Genomic DNA, 17609 nt, shown 5'->3' on the forward strand with positions numbered 1-17609 from the left:
ATTTTCCATTTCATTCTTCAGGTTTGGGAAATTTTCTGATACTATTTCATTGAATAGGTTGTTCATTCCTTTGGTTTGTATCTTTGTGCCTTCCTCAATCCCAATAATTCTTAAATTTGATCTTTTCATGATGTCCCATAGTTCTTGGAGATTCTGTTCATGATTTCTTACCATCTTCTCTGTTTGGGCAACTTTATTTTCAAGATTAAATAGTTTGTCTTCATTGGAATAGCTATCTTAATATCAAACAAGTGATTTCAAACCAAGGACTATTAGCAAGGCTAGATGAGGTTATTTCATAAGGGTGACCAAATTTCATTAGGTCACCAAAGTCAGAGCAATTCTAATCTCTGTACCTACTAAGAGAGTCTGAGGGCTGGGGTGGTGGCTCAGTGGTACAGGACTGAACTAGCATGTGTGAGGCACTGGGTTCAATTCTCAGTACAACGTAAAAAAATTAAATAAAGACACTGTGTCCATCTATAGCTTAAAAAAGAGTCTGAAACAGAAGCAACAAAAACTGATAGAACTGAAAGGGGAAGAAGACAAACCTCCAATCGTAGCTGGAGATTTCAAAGCTCCTGCTAATTTACAGGACAGGAAGACAGAAAATCAGTAAGAGAGAGACTGGAACAGCACTATCAATAAACCTGATCCCATGGACATTTAAAGAGCACTCCAACCGAGAACCTTGGAACACATGTTCTTTTTAAATGTTCAGAAACATTCCTCAAGTTAGATCGTGTTCTGGGCCAAAAGTAACTCTCAATCAGCTTTGGGGAATAGAACTTATAAAAGCTATTGTTTGACCACAAGGTAATTCAGCTGGAGGTCAGAAGTCTATGGGGAAAGTCCCCAGGTATTTGGAAAGGAAGTACCATACTTCTAAACAACTCACAAACTAAAGAGGAAATGGCAAGGGAAACTGGAAAAGAACCTCACTGAGGAAGGAAAAATGCAGGAACCTGTTGGTGGACGGCAGCTGGGCAGGTGGCTGAGGGAACTGTTGGCACTAAGTGTTCATGTGATAAAAGAAGAGTCAACTAATGACCCAAGTCCCCACCCTGAACTGCAAAACAGAAGGCAAAGTACGCCCAAAGTAAGCGGGAAGGAAGAATAAAGACAATAAAACAAAGGATAGAAAAAAGACAGATCGATGATCGTGGAAGTTAGTGCTCTGAAAATAAAACCAGTAAACTAACCAGACCAAATGGGGAAGAGTGAGAAAAGTGCGAATGACCAGTAATGGGAATTGAAACATGGAAATCAAGAAGATGACTGAAAATCCTACAGACGTGTAAAAGATGAAGGAATACTAAAGCAACTATAGGTCAAATTATTCACAGTTTAAATGAAATGGTCAAATTCCTTGAAAAACAAAAACCTCATACACAAAGTCACTCAAGAAGAAATAAATGACCTGAAGAGTACCATTTCTACTAAAAAATAAAATAAAATAAAGAAGAAAAGAAAAAAAGAAAGGAATTGGGAGTTAGTGCCCTCTTCTCAACCCCCCCCCCCATAATGACTCACCAGTAAATCCCAGTAAACACACACAGAGAAAACAGGCTAAGCATACACAAGAGTCCCCAGACAAGAGGCCTCACAGTGGGTGAGTCTGACATCCTTAGATGATCGAAGCAGCAATAAAGGACCCCTTCAAGAAGAGCTGAGCTTGCGTCTGCTTCTGCTTCCTTGTTCTTCCAACTTTTATTCCGTCCTCTTGGGCGGTGCTGCCCACACTTAGGGAGGGGCTCCACTTCAGTTCACTATCCCACATGCCAATCATTCCTAGACACGCCCTCATGGACACACCCAGAACCTCTTAATCATTGGCATCTCTTAATCCAGGCAAGTTGACAATTCAAATTAACCATTAAGAGCTGCAAACCAGAAGGACTGCTGTGCCCAGGAGAGCACTGTGCATGGTGGGGACATGAGAAGAACCAGCAGAGCTTGGCCTGTGGGAGCGACCAACAGATGACTCTCTTCAGACCTGAGTGGCTGAGCAAGGGAGGCTGCGGGGACAGAAATGGTGGCATTGACAAGTATGATCCGTGGCACACGTCGCTATCTGGAAGACCTGCACAAGTTGAGGGAGCCACATTTCCCATGGGACCAAGGAATGACACCACGAGATCACTCGAGTGCAAGATGCACCAGTGGGTTCTGACAACAGGGTGTCCATCAGGCCCCTGGCAAGACTGACTGCTTCCTCCCACAGCCACTGCTCTTCGGGAAACCACCACTTGCCCAGCTCCGAAGGCGCGTCACAGAACATCCACGTGCATTCGAAAAAGATTAAGACGCTGTTCCCTTTCCCAACTCCCACCTGAGCGAGGCCAGAGTCTGCCAGCAGGTTTCAACCAAAACAGGGGTCAGGCCAGGCTGCACGCAGAGGCAGGTGTGAGAGCCCCACTGCCTCTGCTAAGGCGGACACTGAGGTCTGAGGAAAAGTAGCACCCCGCTCACTAGTGGCTTTTTATGGAGAACACGGCTACTATTCATTTTAAAATGTTATTTATGGAATCTAATAAATTTATGATCGTTTAACTTTTAAATTGCTCAACATTAATTTGCAGTGAGATAAATAGCAACGCAGTCGCCCCCCACCCCGCCATATCTTGGCATCTGAGGATTCAGCCCACTGTGGATGGAGAGTACTGAGGGGACACTGTGCCTGTGGGCAACTGCACGGACTCTAATGGACACCTATTCAGATGTACTTGTACTGTGTTTCATCTGTAAGAAACACAGATGATTTAAAGTGCAGGGAGGATCATGCAAGCTACATGCAAATACCATGCCCCTTCACATGGGGACTTGGGTTCCGGTACCCCAGGTGGGTCCTGGAACCCCACTGCCCCAAGGAAACAGGATCACTGCATGTACTCACACCAGCTTGTGAGCACTCCCAGCACGTTTAAGAGCTCAGAAAAGACCCTGGCTGAGGGAGTCACGCATACCCCAGGCATCTGCAGGCCAAAGACCTGCCAGGGACCTGCTGCCCCCAAGGCACAGTGAGGAGACCTGGGAGCACACTGGGTCTTCCCCCTGACAAGGGACTCGAGGGCCCTGTCCCCATCACAGGCAGATGCCTGATGTCCTCCTGGTTAAAAGTGCTCCCACCACCCTGCCCTCTACCAACACCACCTGCACAAACTTGCCACACGATCATGATGCCTTCTCTCTAGACCTCCTCGTAAAGGTCCGGTAGGGGACGTACCATGATGTCAGTGTAGTTGTGGGTCAATAAAGAATCCTATGGCACACCCAGTAGGTCAGCATAGGAACACAAGGCCACGTGAAAACATTTTCAATACATCAGACTTTTGTTCAAGATGAAAGACAAAAAATATACATATATTTATATATATATTTATGTATATATATATATATAAGCAATCTATTCTAATTGGGTTCCCATGGCAACAGTACAATGGGGTTTTTCAATATAACATCCCCGAGGCCCAATGCACACTTGTAAAATACACTTCCAGCAGCCCGAATTGTTTTTGCACTACAGCACTCCCAGGAAGATCAATTACTGCATGTCCCCACCCTGACCATTAGTGGCAGGAGCCATTAACACTGTCGGCCACATTAGCATAAGTCACGGAAGGAGCACTGCATATCACAATAATTACATAAAACTGATCACACACTTCAGACCCATCAAACATGTTCTGAGCAACACACCAACAGAAACGTTGTCACAACCACGTTTACGAACCTAAGAAATCAAGCCAGCCACACACCAACCATTATGCCTCTCTCACTGATTTCAAGGATAAGCAGAATCAATCATTAATAATTACATTATAAGATGACCCTTGAGGTCAATCATATTCTTACAGACTCCCACTATGGAATTAAACAACAAACATAGCTGTGCTAATAAATAAATAAATAAAGGTAACTGAGAGGAATTACTCCTAAGTATTAACAGTTCATTCCCCAACCCAGGACTCTGGCTTCACCCTCCCTGACCATGGCAGCTTCTCTCCCTAGCACACCTGGGCCCCAAATCAGGCTCACAAGAGCAAAGGGCCAGCACACGTTGCAGCCACAGAGGTCAGAGGGTGCTCAGCACAGGCAAGATCCATCAGGAAAAAGTTTCCAGTCTAAGTTTTCTTTCCAACAACCCTAAAAATCCCCATGGATTTGATAACATTCTGCAGACCTACAACCCACAACACAAACTAGCGAGTCGGACAGAAGTGAATTTAACAACCTCCTGCCTTTTTCTAGACCTGCCCCAACATCTGCCTAGAGGCGATGCAGTCCAGTCTGTGGGCTGGTGATCTTTAAGGAGGAAATGTCTTGCTAGGTCCCCAACACAACAGGAAGTTGCGAATGTGCTCAGATAGCTCAACCTCAAAAGCAGTCAACTCCATGTTTCTGGTAACTGCTACTGCTGTTCAGCAGGACGGCCACGTGATACTCCTGGGCTCAGGCAGGGTTAGGGTCTATACTGACCCATCTCAAGGAAAATACCTCAACTGTTCTGTGCAGACTGGCCCTGAGCCCCTCCTCTTGCCAAAGAGACCCATCACCCCAGCACGGGAGCTGGTCTTCTCTCCTGTGTCGTATCAGAGCCTGGGTACTCCACAGACAAGGGCTGTCGGTGTGTCCCGTATGAAACGAGCACCTCCTCACCACCAACCCATGCCCCCAGGTCCCCAGGGGCCTGGCAGCATAGCCCCGGAGGTGGCTTCAGTCTGGGTCAGGTGGAGGTGACCTGAATGTGCAGACACCTCCAGGTTCCTTGACTCAACCCTCCTTACTAGGTCAGCCCTGGCAGCCCAGGTCAGCAGAAGACCATGATGAAGATCAGTCTTGACCAGCAGTGAGTGACCCTGGACTTGAGAGCATGACCTCACATTAGAGCTGGAACGTCCACTCCAAGTTACAATTCCAGCAGCAAGTCAGAAGTCGTGTGCTGGGAACGGCCTCCACTGGCCTCCCTGTCTGATCCAGGGGACTTGGTCTCACTGGCACCCACCTCAGAGCCACATTCGGCCAGAGACTGATGGGCTTAGGAGGCGCAGGGACTGGTGATCAGCAAGCATGCTGGCACAACACCCTGCATCCATCTGACTTGACAGCTCAATCTGATGGTCACACAATCATGACGGAAACAAATTCTTCTACACAATAAAGAACAGTACACATGGGTTTTCTGGGGACAGCTGGCTAAATTCAGTAACTTTAAGAAATACATCATTTCTTTTCTTTGCCCGTTATTCTGGAAACTTCCCTCTGAGTGCTAGAAGCCTCACTAATAAGAGCAATACCTGCACCGAGCACAACTCCTGTGGCATGCGTGCTGTGGATGTGGCGTGCCGTCTCGCTGAGGCTTCGTCATCCAGCGCGCACAGCGTCGTAACTGGACCACGATGCCAGGACCCTGAGGCTACAGCTCATCCCAGGAGCTTCCCGACCCTGGCTTCACCCCAGGCAGCCTGGCAAGGCCGTGAGTCCTTGTCCTCAACCCTCCTCTCTGACTCTGCTCTGGGTCCTTCCAGCACATCACCAGGCAGGCCCCTGCCACTGGGTCCCTCCCGGAGCCTCCCCCAGACCTATGAGAGGCTATGGCCTCTCACCATCTCCACTCAGAAGCCACCTGCTCAGAGGGGCCTTCCCCACATTCCACCATTAACTCCCCCACCACGCTAGCCAAACCCCCAGGTCTGCAACCCCCTCACAGCAACCCCCACAGAGCTCCTCAGGCTGGTCTCCCTGCACAAGGGCCCTCACAAGCCTGCCAGGGCTTGAACATGTCCCCCAAAATTTCACCTGTCAGAACAAAAACTGCTCAGCATAGCAGCCAGGGCTGACGGGAGGCATCTGGTCAGGGGAGTGGAGCCACGTGAATGGATTTCTGCCTTTTCCTTGGGAACGGGTCCACTGCCACAGGAACTTGGCCCCTTTCCTCTTTTCCAGAGGTACCACTGGCCCTTCCACTCTCCATGTGGGTAGAGGCAGCATAAGCTCTCACCAGACGCAGCCCCTGACCCTGAATTTGCTAGCTTCTTAACTGTGGCCAAGAGAAACCTCCTTCTGCATGAAGTGCCCAGTCTTAAGCTTTATTATAGCTTCAGAAGACAGTCTAGGCCAGAACCCAACAGGAGTAAAGCCTGACCCTCAGAGAGCACGCAAGCCCAGGGGCAGTAAGGGAGACCCCTGGGGACGCAGTCAGCACACCAGCCAGCCAAGACATTCCACGGTTTTATCTAAGTAAGCTCAGCACACAGTTTATTTGTAATTTGCATTCAGATGTGACTGTACACCTAAAACTCGGCCATTTGGTTTTAAAGATCTGCTGCCACCTGCAGAAAGCACAGGTAGCCCCCCATGGTGTGCAGGCTAGGGTGGGGGGAGCCCATTAATGAGCCGCCTTCTTCCCTGCTGACAGTTCTGCCTGAAAGAATAGCTACAAGTCTGTGTCCCCGCCTCCGAGCCCAGACGCCAGGCAAGGCAGAGGGGCTAACCACCCCTCTGGAGCCAGGGAGGGCCCTCTGCCTCCCCAGGAGGCATTTTTGAAAAATTCAGAGAAAAGCATCGACACTCGACATTTTCTTCCTTCTCTATAAGCAAAATGGCTCTAAGTAGTACTCTTTCATAACTTTTCCCTCTCCGCTATCCACACAGCGACAGTGAGGACCTGTGGGCTGGCCCCAATGTTCACAGCACTGTCCCCCGCCAGGCCTGCTGCTGCCAGCCCTCCCCATCTGGCCCACAGCTGGGCATTTCTGATGACCTGGTGCACCTGCTCATAAAGACTCAGAGGAAGGGCTCAGCACAGGACCTGGTCTCCACAGCAAGTGACCCGCCCAGCTCCAGCTTCCTTCCTGCCACCCATGCCTCCTCACACTGACCAACCAGCTGGCAGGTCCCCAGAGATGTGCCCTAGAGCCCATGTTCCCACTGCTTTGCCCACAGTGCCTCGCCCCTTGGGGTAACCTCCCGAGCTGCCCACAGAAGCTCAGAGGGGTCAGGCAAGGGCCCTGGGCCACAGGGAAGCGGTGAGCAGTGGTAAGCCTTGCAACTGTCACTCTGCAGGTGCTCCTCCTCCCTCCCCTGCCCCACCGCATTCATCCTCCATCCTCAAACGGGGTGCAGAGGGGCGTGAAGACAGGGCTGCCCACCACAGGCGGGGGCTCATCTCGCCACATCTGCCTGCACTCAGCCCGGCTTCGATTCTGCACGTGCCTCAGGGGGAGCCTGCGCCGCCCCGAGCAGGCACAGCCTAGGATGGCTGCTTTTCCACGATGCTAAGGACGACGCCTGGCGATGCTGGCATTCTGCATGAATACGCAGGTGTGGTTCAGTGCATGCCCCATCTTGCCCCCACAGGACCTCCAGCACCTCCTTGGTGGCACCATGCAAAGGTGACATGGCAGTGGTGAAAAGCTGCACTTGGCCATCAGATAAGTCCAAGTGGGAAAACACCGTGTACCTCCTGTGAGCCTCATGCAAGTCACTCTGCCCCCGGACACCCTGTCCCTTCACACGCTAAACCAGATGCTGACAGGAGCTATGTCAGGTGAGCCTGCAGATTTAATAAGAGGGCCAGTGTACAGCAAGGACGCAGAGCTCCTGATAACACTGCCAGGGCAACGTGACCCGTGATAGGAGGGTAAAGAGACCCCCCAGGCCAAGACCCCTTCACACACACACGTCACTGCAGATCGTCCATTTTTGACAAAGCATGCCCAAGGGCCCAAGTAACCCCTTGCCACTGTGGTATGAGCAGTCACACATGAGGAAATACTGTCACTGCTGGTGGCACTGCTGGTTCCTGGCCACTGCCACCGTGTCGGATCCTGCGTCTGGTCCTTCGGGAAGTTCTTTCAACTGAACAGGCTGGTTGTGTCAGCCTCTTAGAGACCGTGACGGGGCTGTCGGGGACTGGCAGGTGCCAGGAGGAGCACACAGGAAGCCTGCCGCCTGCTCTGGGCCAGCGAGGCACACACTGCCATGGCGGGTCACACCTGAGCGTTCAGACTCAGCCAGGAGTGGGCAGCCTGTGCAGCCAGGCGCTCCAGCACCCCTTCATAACACCCCTCTGAAGGACAGAGCACCTCCGACACACTAAAGGAATCCCAGACCCCCAGGCAATGAGCACGGAGACGCCCCAGGCTCCAGGCCACACAAGGCCCATGGCCACCTGGAATTCCAGGAGCCCTGGAGCGGGAATGCCCGGGCCTGACCCCGGTCTCTCTTCCCGCCACCACCAAGAACAGCTCTGTGCTGTGTTAACCAATGCCACTGTCATATCCAGGGCCAGGCCTACGTGTGATGACATTGTCACGGCCCTGCCTCGGGGAAGCCACACCCTGGAAGGTTACATGAACTTACCAGCCATCAGCAGGCACAGTGAAGCCAAGTCCAGGCTGGGCCACTCTGATCTGCAGGAGCTGCACCAGCCACCACTGACCGACTCACGAGGGCCTGGGGAAGGCGCTCTGCCACGGGTGCTGATGGAAGGATCAAGCACGTTGACTTCTGGAGGGAGACAGAGCTGGCTGGCGTCGGGGGTCAGGAGGACTCTGATCGGCCACTTGCCCTCTTCTCATTCTCTCTTGAGACTGTGGTTTCAAATTAAGATTTCTATCCATGTAGCATGCTTTACTTCATAAAACGCCCATTTAATTTTTCCGGTGCGTTTACTTATCCAGGTGCATAGAGTAAGCTGATTATTCCTATTCAAGAGATGAGGAGGCAGCGAGGGAGATGCCAAGCAGCCCCAAGTCCCCAGCCAGTATGTGACGCTACTGGAATCACGGGCACTGTTCTCCCGCACGCAGCTCTGGCACATACCACATACCCACTCCGTTCAATTCCACGAGATGTACTCCACCGTGTATCTGAACGGCAACGCTCACCTGAGACCCAACCACACACCTATCCAGACGGGGAGCAACCCACTCTGAAGGACACAGAGGAGGGACATGCACTGTGGCCGACCATGCTTCACATCTGTTCATAAAACAATGCCAAAGTTCTGGCAACATCTGCATCTTTGTCATAACCACAAAACCGAAAACCTTAATGCTATGATAACATGTTGGGTCTGCATTCTGAGGAGATTCACACGTCTCTGAGGAGTTACAAAACCATGCGCAGATCCAGATGCGCAGGCGTCTCTGCACAGGGGCGGCAGGGAGAGGAACTGCAGCTTGCCGGGCTGCACAGCGCTCCCTCCCGAAGGTGCCTCAGACTGCCCAGAGGAGCCAAGCACGGGGGCCACTGGCATCTCCTGGGAAGCCTGCCAAGAGGTGGGTCTCCAGGTCCTGACCCAACAGCCTGCCCTTGTAACCAGCACTCTCAGACATCCTGAAACCGGCAGGGCTCAGACACCTTCGCAATGCTGCCCTTGTTGCCCACAAACAGCCTGCCTCACGGACAGCAGCAGGTCCAAGGGACTGCTCATCAGGTCCTGCTGGAGCCCATCCAGGGAGACTCCTACTACCACTTAGCAGCTGCGGCCCCACCTGAGGTGGCTGCCCAGCCCCCACCTGCAGTCCTGCAGATGGGAATGAGACAGAGCTAAGTTTAAAAACAAATAAGAAGCCTCAACCAGGGGCGACATCTCCACGTTTAACATCCCATCTCCTACTTTGCCCTGAAATTCACTCCCTCTTCACCACCCAGGTATCTCTGAGATCCAGTGCTAGAATTGCCCAATCTGTCAATAAGCTGAGAGTTTTCTAAACTACTATCCATATGACTCGATTTGTCAGTAAAAACTGCCACCAGCGCTGCGCTTGCAGAAAAACGTCCATAAATGCATTATTGCGACTGGCAGATCGATGTCTATCATAAAAACACATAGATTTAACAAGGCCTGCCCTTTACAAGTCACACCATGGGTGGACTCTGCATTCAGGGTCACCCTGCACTTCTGGGAATGGGCCACAGAGCTGGGGCTGGATGCTGTGCTGACTTCACAATTGTTACAGGCAGAAAATTATTCTAACAAGAAAATTTCAGAAGTAGTAGCGTGGACATACAGGCATTTACTGCTCTCTCCTGAGTCCTTTCATGACCACACGTGCACCCAGGAAGACAAATGCAACAGCCGTAAGACAGTGTTTGTGTAGTACTTTTAGCTGCTTTTACAGCACCTACACTGAAGGCCAAAGAGTTTTCTCCAGGTGGAGGTACAGGGGACACGAGGCTCCTTGGAGACCCCCCTGTGCTGCTGAGCCACTGACTCAATTGAACACAACTTGTGGTACAGAAAGCAGGTTCCACATTCCACACGTGGCCGTGGGCGTCACCAGTAACCACTGAGGCAGCCCATTATTCTGTTCTCCTGCAGGGGCTGCCTTTCAAATATGGTGCAGCAGGCTGGCCTAACTGTAAGGGACGCCCAGCACTTCAGCTGGACGTGGCCCATGGCCCTTCAACATGTGCGCCACATCTGCCAAAGCCACTCATTCCTTCAAAGCTTACGAAAAAGGAGACAGAGAAGAGTCATTCCTTTTCTCAGACCACTCGTCTTAACAGTTACATGAAAGAGTAAGTTCTTCATTACGTTCCACATAGCCACTGCAGGGGTTCCCCAAACCACGTGGTCCTCCTCAGCAAGTTCTTTATTGTTAATTTTTTCTAAGACAAAAGAAAACCAAACAATTTCCACAGACAAGAAAATATACAAAGTTACATAAATGCTAAGAATTGAGGCCACAATACTGGGTCTCTAACTTTTACCCACCTAAGCCCGGGACAGGCCACCAGAGCAAAGAGAAGGGACCAAGGAAGGAACAGCCTCCACATGGTGCTAACCTGCCCCCTTTCAACTTCCAAACAGCAGCTGGGCTGCTGCTGATGGAACGGGCTACCACAGAGCCCAAGCTCACCCGATGGCACCTGCAGTGCCCTGTCTGATTCTAAGGCCTCAGGTCTGGCTTGAGTAAGTGCAGCAGACGCCAGTTCTCTGAGAAAGCAGCTGTATCAGCCTACCTGGCCCAGGTCGCAGGGGGCGGGGACCTGTGGCCTTTCATCTGCAGTTTCAAGGCCCAACCAAAAGCCAAAGGTTTCAGGGACAGTGGACCTAGACGAGAGCCACGAACCAGGGAGCTGACCTGGTCAGAGAGAACTGTGAGCGGCCTGGTGCACTGATTTGCATGGTTCGACCTGCGGTGTTTCAGTTCACCACGTGTGAGAACTCACTCTTTCAGCAGGCATCACACTCTGAATGTTTAATTTGGGTTTTCCCCCAGGCAGAGAGATGTGGTAAGATACCACGATCCTGGCAGATACCCAGGCAGACCCAGGCAGACCCAGGCAGAGGCAAGGCAGGCGACACTGGTGTGCCTGAGGCTGAGCGAGGTCTTCAGGAAGCCAGGTGCATTCAGCATGTCCTGACCTGCAGCATCTTCAGCCTGCAATGGGTCTGTCAGGACCCAGCCCTGTCACCAACGAAGGAACATGTATAATACTCCCAGGTGGTCAAAGAAAAGAAAACACTGCTTCCTCCATTTTCCATTAAGAGGGACAGACTGCAAACTGGAAAGGGCATGAAGAGGAGACTGATCGAATCGTGATGGTGTGAATTGCCAGCCACTAAGAAGGAGAAACAAACTCTGGGCGAACCTCAGGGAGATCCATGGCCCCCTTTACTGCAGGAGGGACACCAGACCAGACACCAGAGTCAGTGAGGGAAGGCTGAGCAGGAGACAAGGCTGGCCTGGGCTGGGTTACTGACCTTAGGGTAGGACCCTGAGAGCTGTACAAGACTGAGGTCATACCCAGTGTGTACCCAGGACTCTACTGTTTTAAAGCTTGCTAACAGTGAAGCCCTTTGAAAGTAGTGCAGGACATTAGTAGTTAAATCCAGTTATTATACTTTTTTTTCCCAATGAAAGGGGTATTTACATAGGCACCTTAGTAAAGCAGTGTATTTGAGGCCTGGTTCCTATAGCCCCAGACTGGAAGACTCACCTCTACTGTCAAATTCTAACAAGACTAACAAGGGGTGGGGGCAGGGAGAAAAGGAAGCCCTTCCAGTGAGGGCCACTCTTTCTGGCCGCTTGCAGGCTCTGGATCCTGGCAGATACCTCGGTAATGAGCTGAGCTAACAATATTAACTACCAGAGGCACCCAACCCTCTACCCTGGTGTGCAAAACCCCTTCACTCCAGGAGTTTCAGCCATTGAGAGACCCATGAAAACAACAAAACCATGTGCTGATCATCTGTCTGTCAGGGACAGGGGAGATGAGGAGGGTCTGTCTAGCAGACTCCACAGGTTTACCTTTGGTTATAGATGTAAACCAATGTAACTCTTAGCTCTTTATGTTCAGCGGTTTTACTGTGTGCGCCAGACCACTGTGGTGACCCCTCTGGCAGAGCTGCTTCCCTGTCTGACCATGGTCCAACCACCCAAGGGTTTTACACACACAGGCAAATCTGGCTTTCCCAGATGGAAAGCCAGCTACTGGGCTGAGGCAGCCGAGAGTAAAAACCATCCTGAGCCTTCGGGACATGATAAACCTAACGAGTGGGGAGTGAGGAGTACACACTTTAGAATGACTCCACTGTATTATCACCAACTTGGGAATCAGGGTGCCAAGTGTAAATGGCTCTCCAACTCCAAGTGTTTACTCTAAGTGTTTATGGACCCAATTAGGGCATAATGTATATAAACAGCAGCCCTGATAAGTGGAGCACCCTGGAACTCTGTACTGCTCTGTGCTGTTTCAAGCACGAAGGAAATGGGGGCTTCTGCACAAGGAGCGAGCTAAAAGCCTGTGGCAAGAAGGGTCTGGGCAGAGGTTTCTGGAAGCTTCCTGAAAGAAAGGGGGAGTGTGCTGTGCCTTCAGCACTGAAGGGCAGCAGAATGGGCAGGACACCTCAGGGCCCAAATCTGGTTTCAATAATGCCTTGAAAGTGTTGAGCATGTGGAGATGTGGTGGGGACAGGCACGACCACCAGGCCAGGCCAGGGGAAGGCAGGGCGCTCCTGGGTTTCACCTGGGGGCACACCTGGGGCCAGTCCTGAAGGCGTAGGTGGGGGAGGGCACCCGTAGGACCACTCGGTGTGCGATTGTCCGTTAGGCTCCCGACGCCCGCTCTCCCCAGGGAGAGCCCGCACTGTGCTGGAAAGAAAGTGATCCAGACACTCACCAACTTCCAAACGATGCTGACCGCCAAGAACTGCGAGCACCAGGTCACAAGTGCTCAGGAACTCGCTCCGCCCGGGCAAGCACGGGACCAGGCGGGGCGGGGCCTGGAGGCGGGGCCTGCGGGGACGCTGCTGGGCCGGGCTGCAGACTGCGCACGGGAACGGGAAGCAAGGGCGGGGCCTGAGGGCGGGGCGGAGCCGGGCGGCGGACGGCGCGAGCGGGGCGGGGCCTGATGGGGGCGGAGCATGATGGGGTGGGGCCGGGGCCGGCGGCAGAGAGCGGGAGGCGGGGCCTGAGGGTCGGAGCCTGCGGGGCGGGATCGGGGCGGAGCCTGCGGGGCGGGGCCGGGGCCTGCCTGAAGTGCCTGGGCTGCTGGCCGCGGAGCATGCCCAGTGCCGGGCTCCGGCCGGCCGCTCTGCGCAGCCTCGCTGGGCGCCAGTTGCTCTGGCCGCAAAGTCGCGCCCTTTGGTTCCCCCCGCATCCTGTTTCGGCTTCTTCGCTCGGTACCTCAGTTTACCTGCTCGTGACACAGCCAGCGTCCGGCTGCCACGCACTCGCAGAGGTCCGAGTCCCAGGCTGGAGCCACTCCCCACCGGGCTGCACCTGATGACCGCACCTCGAGGCTCGCCTGAAGGTCAATCGGGGACCAGATCGTGGGGCTCTGGCCTGGCGGCCCTCATGGTCCTGGCAGCAGGACAGCTCAGTTGCTCTTCGGTGAGCCAGGCGCCAGGTGCGATGAGCTGGATGGTGGCCGCGGGAAAGCCATGTTGGAATGCTAACCTCTTGCCTCAGAATATGACCGTATTTGAAGGTGGGGCTGTTACAAAGATAACAAGTTCAAATGAGCTCATGAAGTAGTGGGACCTTAGTCCAGTAGGACCGGGGTTCTCGTGGGCAAAAGGCCATGTGGAAACCAAAACTTGGAGAGTGCATCCACAAGCCAGGGCGCCTGGAGCCATTAGGGCTGGAAGAGGACCGGACAGCTCCTTCCCTAGGGCCTGCAAAGGGAGCCGGGCTTGCCACGCCTTGGTCAGTACTTCTGGCAGCCAGAACTGTAAGACAGTAAGTTTCCACAATTTTAAGGTGCTTTAACAAAGCACCAGTTTGTGGTTCTCTGTTATGACCAGCCCAGAGGATGAACACAGTGCCTTGGTATCTAGCTGGGTGAGCATAAGAAACCCAGGGAGTAGGATCGTCCCAGAAGCTTCAGGAAGCCCACCCATTCGCAGTTGCTCACGTCCCAGGCACACTACGTATTCTAAGCACCATGCTACAGGCCTCCAGGATGCATTTGTTTCCACAGTTAGTGGAACAAGATCTCTTGCATTTCCAATGTACACTCCCCTGTAGGAATGTGGCCAATCCTCATATCCTGATTCTGTGACTTGCAGGATCTGACACATTAACATTGTAGGTAAAAGGTATTCAGAGGAGAACCTCAGCCAGGTTTGCTTTATGACCAGCCCCAGCGAAGCACATAGGCCACATCATCCATCCTCTGAGGGTCGCACCCTGGCCATGCCTTCTCTGAGACATGTTTCTTGCTGGTGGAAAATGAACTAGGCCCTGGGTACACAGTGATCATCAAACCAAGGCACTTCTCCATTGAGCCTAAATACAGCCTCAGAATCCTTCTCAACACTATCCCAATCAGCCATAAACATTTAAACTTAAATGGCAAGAGAGATAAAATGTGTGCCATTGGCTCTGGTTTTTCTGTTGGCTCACTGTGGACTTTAGGAAATTCTTCCAACTTCTCCAATCCTCAATTCTGTTGTCTATAAAGAAGTTGTAGAAGAATCTACCCTATGCACATTTGGAGCATCCTCACATATAGGGGTAACGAAACAACAAACTGAATAATTACTATGTACGTGGCCTCTTGTGGCCTGTTATTACCATAATGCATTAGAATGGGGATCCTAACCGAACTGCAAAGGGGACTAACACCAAGATTGAACAAGTGTACCTACCAGAGTCCTAACAAGTGTACTCTGAAGTAGTATATGATTCTAATTCTTGAAAAAATATGAATGGTGTGTTAACATGAATTCCTAGCTTTTACAGAAATGGACTAGTGGGTGTTCACGTCTGATTCCTAACCCCAGGAAGAAAGGCTACATGGTGGTCCCAGGCCCTTTTGGTGGACTATGCAGAATCAGGAGGGGTAGGCAAGAGAGAGAGAGAGAGAGAGGGGACAGTGTCAGCCATTAGGGCAGGTACAAGGCCCTGGCTGCACTGCAGGACTGTCACCCTTGTTGGGGAAGAAGTGAGAGCTGTATGGCTCCAGGACCAGGAGTCAAGAGGGCAAGAGGAAGAAGGCCACCACCCTGAACAAGACTGACTCTGCCAAACATGAGGCTTCTGAAAGTGGCCTCAGGCTGGGCAGTGAGCAGAGCTAAGACCTGTGTCCCTCTACCTGCTGCTGCGAGTTCTTCCCTCCTTTGGGATAATTCCAAAACCCAAGTCATCTTCATCAAGATCTCCCTGGCCTCTTTCCCTGTCCATTGCACTCTCGTCCTCATCTACCTCTCTGGAACACAGGGCTGCTCCAAGCGGGGGGTAGCTTGGTTGGAGGTACAGTAAGAGGCACAGGGCAGATCAGGAGGCTGGAGCTGTGTGCCCACCCTGCCCCTCACTGAGTGGTGCACCCCGCGTCTCTGCAGGATGACATGAAAGACTGGATGTGTGGAAGACCTTAATCCTTCAGGGTTTCCACCTGGTACTGACGAGCCGAATGCCTTCTCTGGGTACAGATTCCCAGGAACACTGTTTCACGAAGGAGGTGGGAAAACCACAGATGGTAGCTCCCCTTCAGTCTGACTTCGCAAAGGGGCTCCTGGATTTTCTTTAAGATCCACCAGCTTTTTGTGGGCACTGGGAACAGCGTTAATTTGTGTAGTTTCTTTAAACCTCCAAACGGATGGCTTTGGGGTTAAACAAATGGACATGACACGTGATTGCCTCTAATGATTTGCAACCCAAGAAATTTGTTTAATAAGCCTCTCTTTCCTAGCTACTTTGTGACATTAGAGACCATTTACAACAAAGCTGTCTTCAGTAGTCAAACTTAATCCTTACTACCCTACCTTGGGGAAATGAAGGGATTTTATAACGATCACATAAAACCTTATGTGGTTTGTAAGCCCCAAACTCCGGACAAGCGTGAGGTGTTCATGTAACAAAGAAACATCACTGAGCTCCTACGTTAAATGTTTTACATATGGTTTGCTTTTAGGACAGCATCTCCAGTGGAGAGCTTCTCGATTAACACAATCGATTTTCTCAGCCCCAGTGTTCCTCTACAGGCTGGAGCCAAGAGCTGGAGTCAGACCCTCAGGCCTGTGTGAGGCCTGGAGCCTGGAGGTTCTGGAGAAGGCAGCCTGAAGTGGAGGGGGGGGGTGCTGGGCACTGGTTGCCTCTGATGCCACTGCTGTCCCACACTGGTCCCACGCATCTCCAGGGAGGTACTCTCTTTGAGCAGGGCTGGGCTCAAAGTGTGATCGCCGCAGAGTGTAATCTGGAAATGGGCAGAGGCAGGGCCGCAAGGAGGGGCTCCCGGGCTTTCCTGCTCCCACACAGGGGCAGGAAGTCCTTCTACCAGGAGCCCTGGGAGCTTCCATTGAGGTCTGGAACCCTTTGGATTGTTTTGGGTCAAGGACAGGGGACTGCTTAAGGAGAAGAGCCCAAGGCAGTCCGAAGACCCCTTCAAAAGATGTTTACCAAGACGTTAGAGACCTTTGGCGCCTGGGCTGGAGGTACATTTAATGAGACTTGTGGACCCCTAGAGCCCTGGGCTGGATGGAGAAGGAGGTGCTTTGCTGTCCAGAGCCGAGAGTACCTCCCTGGAGATGCAATGGGGACCGTGGGTGCTCCCTTCCTTCGACGAGCCCTTCCCTGGTGCACCTGGCCCTGTGCAGCGGCTGCGCCTGCACACAGCAGACATACAGAGAGGCCAGGGTGCCTGCTGGGGTTGGAGGGATGATGGAAGGAAGGCCCCCAAAGGGGAAGGACACCAGGACAGGTGCAAGACCACTGCTTTTGTGGAATGTGGATCCAGGTGCCCAGTAATGGTTGGACAAAGATCGTTCCAAACCTCTTGGGATTTTTTCCTTCCACAGACGAGAGCTGAGCCTCTGGGAATCCCTGTGCCACGGTGAGCCGGCCGGCAGCGCCTCTTCCAGTACGTGTCCGGTCGAGTCGGCATGGAGAACCGTCTCCGTGGACGACTGGGGTTCTCCAGGCCCAGCCCGCGTCGGGCTCCTGAGGGCCAAGCACTCAGGACTGGGGGCTCGTTAGATGCTGGCCCTTTGCAAAGCAGCCCCCACACTCATTACGAAGTGTTTTTGATCCATTTTCGGGAAGGGCTTTGTTTGTAACACATTGTTGGCAGTTTGGGCAGAATCTTTTAAGTGGTGTGAAGAGCTGGGGGTGTGCACCTGGGCGCAGGAGGAGGCGGGCCTCCCTCCCCCC

General features: G+C 52.3%; 1 protein-coding gene across 1 annotated transcript in view; it reads right to left on the bottom strand.

Moving 5' to 3' along the window:
* The window catches only part of MGMT (O-6-methylguanine-DNA methyltransferase), a 235091-nt gene extending 221823 nt beyond the window's left edge, over nucleotides 1-13268 (bottom strand). The window contains exon 1 of the mRNA XM_079137505.1: nucleotides 13138-13268. The gene's annotated coding sequence lies outside the window, so the exon portion shown is untranslated. The remainder of the gene's footprint in view (nucleotides 1-13137) is intronic.
* Between the last annotated feature and the right edge of the window lie 4341 nt (nucleotides 13269-17609).

Source organism: Sciurus vulgaris (assembly GCF_902686455.1).
Source record: "Sciurus vulgaris genome assembly, chromosome: 4".
Taxonomy (NCBI): domain Eukaryota; kingdom Metazoa; phylum Chordata; class Mammalia; order Rodentia; family Sciuridae; genus Sciurus; species Sciurus vulgaris.